General features: G+C 55.9%; 1 long non-coding RNA gene across 1 annotated transcript; it reads left to right on the top strand.

Moving 5' to 3' along the window:
- Positions 1-1560: 1560 nt before the first annotated feature.
- On the top strand, positions 1561-4960 carry LOC146764520 (uncharacterized). The gene is made up of 2 exons (XR_014950769.1): positions 1561-3891; positions 3995-4960. It is a non-coding gene; the product is annotated as an uncharacterized LOC146764520 (long non-coding RNA).
- The last annotated feature ends 1404 nt before the right edge of the window (positions 4961-6364 follow it).

Genomic DNA, 6364 nt, shown 5'->3' with positions numbered 1-6364 from the left:
GGCTGGGGCTCAGGCCTGGGCCCTTTGCATTCCTGAAACACATCCAGGTTTGCTCAGCACCAGAGACACCTTTGCCTTGCTTGTCTCAGCTGTCATCACTGCCTCCAGTGTTCTGCTCTGACTGGAACCTGGGGACACTTTCTCAGTCCTGTCCCTCAGTGGGACCCATTAAAACCTCAGGAAACTTTGGAGTTTGATTGTAACTTTGAATTCTTGAGAGATTTCTGCCACTCCCTTTCAGGGACTGATGGCCAGGGACTCAGCAGCCAACCCACAGGAGAAGTCCTGATGCTGTGTCTGTGCTGCTGAGCTGGGCCAAGCTCCTGACACAGAGACAGCTCCTGGCCAGGGCAGCGCTGCAGAGAGACAGCTCTGGCCAGGAGCAGCTCCTGGGCACAGCCCAGCAGGGCTGGGGCACTGCCTGCAGCCAGCCCGGGCACAGCACAGAGGCACAGAGAGAGGAGAGGCAGCCTGGGCTGGGAGGGTGACTGAGCTCTCGCTAGGGGAGAAATCTTCACAGGGTTTGAATGAATCATTCTCTGCCTCTAGGAAAATTCCACTTCCATTCCTGGAGGCTTCTCCTAAGGCTGGCCCGTGCCCCACTTTCCATGATCTTTTGCAAGGGCTCTCCCAGTTCCTCTGGGGCAGAGGACGTGGCCATCAGGCAGACAGGGCAGTGCCTGCAGCAGCGAGGGCAGGCAGCAGCAGTGCCAAAGAGGTCAAAGGCAGCCTGGGGTGGCAGGACAGGAGAGACCCCATCAGGGGAGAAATCTGCACAGCCCCTGGACACGCTGAGTCTCTGGCTGCAGAGCAATGCAGGTGAGTTCCTGGAAGTGTCTCTGACAATGCCAGCACTGACAGGACCTGTCAGGGTGGCTCTGCTGGATGTCCTGGCATGGAGCAGAACAAGCTCCAGAGCGGGGCTTCCCTGCTGCTCCCTCAGAGGCACAGGACAGGTCCCTGCACAGGCAGAGCTGCCCCAGGGCCGTGGGGTGGGGATGGGCTCAGTGAGCGCTGGCAGGGAGTGGAGCTGGGCACAGGGAGACGCTGCTGGCAGGAACAGCCCCCTCAGCAGAGACACGGGCAGGGAGGGACAGGGAGCTGCTGCCACAAATGCCGGGCAGGGGGATGTGCCACCTCCCTGCTGTCCCTGTGGCTCAGACACCTTCCCCCAGCAGCTCCTGCCCAGGCTCCTTTCCCATCCCAAGCAGAGCCCCTGCCCTCATCCCACACAGACTCGGCTGTGCAGGGCCCCTGCAGCAGCCAGAGCCCAGGCAGGGAAGGACAAGGCCCTGATTTCCATCAGTCTCTCTGTCCCTCCTCCCCTGGCAGGAGCATTGTGACATTTCACTGCCATGCCCAGATGCCTGTGTTGTCCCCATTGCCATCATTGGGTTTTCTGAGGCAGTGCCAGGGTCTGGGGGTGGCAGGTGCCCGTCCAGGCAGGGAGCCTTGGGACCCTGCTGTGGACATGTGTCTGTGGGAGCAGAGTGCCCAGGTGTCCTCAGGGGCCCTTCAGCTGATTCCCTGGGTGTCCTGCAAAGCTGCAGGTACCCTCCAGAAGGGCACAGCTCTCCCGTGGTGTCTCTGGGCTGCGTGGGATCCTCATGGAGGAGACAGCTCAGTGTTAGGGCCAGGGAAATGCTGCTGGGCACCTGCACCTGGGCAGCTGCAGTGATCCCTCTGTGCAGCAGCCTGGCAGGAGACAGCTGAGATCCCAGTGAGGCACCCTGAGGGAAGGCGAGGGCTCTGTCCATGTGCTGTCTCACCCCAGAGCCTCTGCTCTCAGCACTGCCCTGGTTCTCTCTAGGGGAACTCCTCTGCATGCCTCTCCTGCAGCTTGAAGCTGCCAGCAAGGGACAGCTGAGAACAGCCCTGATGGCCAGAGCTGCTCCATTGTCCCTGCACTGAGAGACCACCCCTGTGCCTCTCAGACCCACACGATTTCACCTGCAGTGCATTAGAAATGTCAGGGATTTCAAACAGCCACAACCACTCCTGACTGTGGCAGCTGCAGCTGGGTGAACAAATACAAGGAATTCCCTCAGCTCAGTTCTTCAGATGGGCAAAATGCAAACAGCAGAGCTGAAAAGATTTTTGGTGTTTCCAAGTTCATTTAATTGGAGATCACCCAGCATTCTCAGTTACCTCTCACTGCTCAAGAAGAAGGAATCCTCCTGAGCCCTGCTCTGAATTCCTGCAAAACCAAGAGCCCAGGTGAGGGGAATGTAGAGAAGTGTTCTTAAAAGGAGAGACCCTAAATGTTCCATTGCTATGAGATATGCAATAGATTTTCCTCACGGAAGTGTGGCCTGACTCAGTGCTGTATTTTTCTCCTCAGGAGACAATAATTTCCTGAGGCAGAAATGTCCAACAGCAGCTCCATCAGCCCCTTCCTCCTGCTGGCACTGTCAGACACGCGGCAGCTGCAGCTCCTGCACTTCTGCCTCTTCCTGGGCATCTCCCTGGCTGCCCTCCTGGGCAACGGCCTCACCATCAGCGCCGGAGCCTGTGGCCACCACCTGCACACACCCATGTTCTTCTTCCTGCTCAACCTGGCCCTCAGCGACCTGGGCTACATCTGTCCCCTAAGCCATGCACAATTCCCTCTGGGACACCAGGGACATCTCCTACTCAGGGTGTGCTGCACAGCTGCTTCTGTTTGTCTTTTTCATTTCAGCAGAGGTTTCCCTTCTCACTTTCATGTGATACAAGAGCTACATGTCCATCTGCAAACCCCTGCACTACGGGACCCTCCTGGGCAGCAGAGCTTGTGCCCACATGGCAGCAGATGCCTGGGCCAGTGCCATTCTCAATGCTCTGCTGCTCACGGCCAATACATTTTCCATGCCCCTGTGCCAGGGCAATGCCCTGGGCCAGTTCTTCTGTGAAACCCACAGGTCCTCAAACTCTCCTGCTCACACTCTAAACTCAGGGAACTTGAGCTCCTTGCTGTTAGTGCCTTTTTGTCATTTGCCTGTTTTGTGTTCATGGTTTTCTCCTATGTGCAGATCTTCAGGGCTGTGCTGAGGATCCCCTCTGAGCAGGGACGGCACAAAGCCTTTCTCACCTGCCTCCCTCACCTGGCCGTGGTCTCCCTGTTTCTCTGCACTGCAGCCTTTGCCTACCTGAAGCCCCACTCCCTCTCCTTCCCATCCCTGGATCTGGCAGTGTCAGTTCTGTACTCGGTGGTGCCCCCAGCCCTGAACCCTCTCATCTACAGCCTGAGGAACCAGGAGCTCAAGGATGCCCTGAGGAAAATGATGGCTGTCTGCTTCTCTGAAGCTACCTATTGCCTGTTTTCTTCTGCCAAACTTTTGGAATGGAACTCATGACATGCCCAACAGGCCTGCCCAGATCCTTGGGTAATGTTCAGTGGGTTTTTAGCTCATAAAAGTATCCTCAATAACATTTTTTAACCCCCACCATCTAATTCACTGTCTGCCTCTTGAATATGACCCATAAGCTCTGTTAACCAGGTTTGTGCTATTGCTACATTTGAACAAAATAAAGTACCCTGCAGTGCCTGTTTTATCTGGGATCCCAGCTCTGAAGCCTGCATGAAGTTAGAGGGGAGAAGGGGAAGAGGGCTCCAGCAGAGCAGCACTGCCAGGGAGCAGCAGGGATCGGTCCTTTTGGAGCTGCCCTTCCCACTCCATCCTCTCCTTGTGTCGTGGTTTGACACGTAAAGATAATTTTTCCTGGAAGGAAGAGGTCAATTTAGATATTGACCAATTGAAAGTAGACACGCCTCTGAGAACACAGAGGGGTTGAAAGCAGAATTCCCAGGGGAACTCGCTCTCTTTGGTTCTGGTCAGCGTGCAGTGCAAACTCTCCCCTGCCCAGCCACGAGCTGGGTGGGGGAGGGGAAGCCCCCATGGCCTGAGAAAGGTAGGCCGAAAGCCCCAAGGGTGGTGAAAGGACTGGAATCGGGCTGGCCCCTGCAGATGGAAGGGTGGAAGAAATATGGGATGTCTCCATTTTCCCCCCCCAGAGTTCCTCTCCCAAGAGGGAGAGAGAAAGCCGCAAGGAAGAAGGAGCGGGGGGAGCTGCTGCAAGGTGCCCAGTTGTGTGGGAGTTGCTGGATGTCCGGGCATCGAGCCATCCTGGGAGTTCGGACTTTTAACCCTTCCTTGAGAAATGAAAGCTTTGTGAATTTTTCCTTTCCCCTCCTCGGTTTGAAAGAGAAGAAGAGGGACACCTTGGACCCTGGGATGGGATGTTGGAAGGAGGAATTCTGGATGGGAGGGGGACAAGGAGTGGCTTTTGGCTGGACTTTTCCATGTTAGCCACAACCTGAACCAAATCTTCTCCTTCAAGAGGGACTGTGTTTTGGGAGGATGCCAGTGAGTCAAGAGACCTGATTCAGCTGGGAAAAAGACGAAAGTGGAGTGAACAGAGAAAAGGTTAGGGGGTTTGTGGTGGCACCCCCTTGCCCTGGAAAGGAAAGAGAAGAGAAGAAGATCTCTGTTCTTGAGCCCTCGGCCCCAGGGGAAAATGGGGGGGACTGTGGTCCCAAAAAATGAAAAACTGAACTGTTGTTTTCTCCCCTCTTGGCAGGGCATCCTTGAAAGGAAAAATCCTAAAGGCAGTGACCATCCATGCATTGGTGGTGAGAGCACTGTGCATGGAAAGGAGAAGGGTCACCATGGCAAACTTTTTTCTCCGGGCGGTGCCATGTGTGACATGGAAACACAGGATGTGGAGCTGTGTTTCTTGGGGGGTCTGTGGCACAGGAGAGACTCTGTTCCCTCGATGGACTGAGTATCGATTGCTTGGAGGGTGGAAACCTGATTGGGGTCCAGATTGTGTCTCACTGTGGTTTGTTGGAGTTGGGTGGTGGGGGGGAGGAATGTTTTGCAAGGTTTTCATTTGGATCTTTGTGTGTTTTTTTTTTCCCTTCTTTAATTTTCTCTTTTCTTTTGTAGTGGTAGTTTAATAAAGTTTTTTTTTCCTGTTATCAAGCTTGGGCCTGCTTTGCTCTATTCTAGATTCCACTTCACAGCATTCCAGGTAGGGATCACATTTTCATGGGGGCACTGGCCTTGTGCCAGTGTCAAACCATGACACCTTGTCAGCCCTGCTGTGGCTGTGAGGCCGCAGTGCTCTGGCAGCTTGGTCACTGTCCTGCTGCGTGTCCGTGCTGTGACCACAGGCAGGGACAGGCCGTGGGCACTGCTGGGACACAGCTGGGCTCCAGCACAGCAGCTCCATCAGCCAAGGGCATCTCCTGAGGGCAGGGCAGGAAGGCTTTGCTCTCCTCCAGAGCTGCTGTCAGCAATGTGCTCCAGGAATGCCCTGGCACAGCAAAGCCCAGTGCCTGGGCAGAGGGGGAGTGTGCAGGGGGGGCACATAGCAGTGTCCTGGCACAGCCAGAGCTCCTGGCATGGCCCTGATGGAGCAGCAGAGCAGGGTCTGGGCTGTGTCTTTGTTCTGGGGACAGCCTGGGAAGGTGCCCCACGACAATTGTCCCACACCAGCCCCTGCAACCACCACTGCCAGCACTGGCCTCTCCCCCACCTGCAGGAGGTTGTTTGTCCCTGCATGGAGGGACACCAAGTGACCAGGCCAGCAGGCCATGTTTGCTCTATACTGGGGAGATTTCAGCAGTGCATCCTGTGTGTGTGGGGAGATGAACCTGAGTGAGCACACACACCATCAGCAGCACTTGGGGGTGGCACAATTCCAGTGGCACAAACAGTACCTTGAGGCCATTTTACTCTGAGAGTAACATCCTCGGGGAAACCATCTGAATTCTTTGCTGGGCTGTGGTTAGGACAGCATAGAGACAAACATCCTGGGCAGGGAGGCTCCAGGACAAAATGCTCAGGGCAGCCATGGACTGCACAGAGAGACATTGGATGGAGTGAGGGTGTGTGGGGAGAAAACCCTGCTGCCTCCCTTCTGAACCACCCTGAGGACCTGGATAGGCTGTGCTGTGTTCTGGGCACTGATCTGGGACTGAGGGATGTGGAAAAGGCCTTTGGTGTCAGGCCTGTTGAGAAGGCTGGGCAGTGTCACTGTGGGACCTCTCTCAAACCCCCTGGAAAGGCCAGAGCCATCCCAGAGGGTCCTGGGCCCTTGGGAAGGGCAGCCATGGAACCAGTCTGGGCAGGGAGGAGCACTGGTAGAGTCACAGACTGGTCAGGCTCAGCAGGGAAGGGGATGTGGCAAATCCTCCTGCAGCCATTCCAGGCACTGGCAGGACAAGGCAGGGACTGCAGAACCCACGTGGGAGGGAAGAGAAGGGGATGTTGTGTGCCCAGGCTTCAGCAGGCCTGTGACAGGGTCTGCTGTGGTCTCCTCAGAGCCAGACTGGAGAGAGCTGGGCTGAAGGAGTGGAACATGGGGTGGGTGGGAATGT

This window comes from Lonchura striata, chromosome 33, assembly GCF_050655825.1.
Source record: "Lonchura striata isolate lonStrDom1 chromosome 33, ASM5065582v1, whole genome shotgun sequence".
Taxonomy (NCBI): Eukaryota; Metazoa; Chordata; class Aves; order Passeriformes; family Estrildidae; genus Lonchura; species Lonchura striata.
This window is presented reverse-complemented; position numbering and strand designations above follow the sequence as displayed.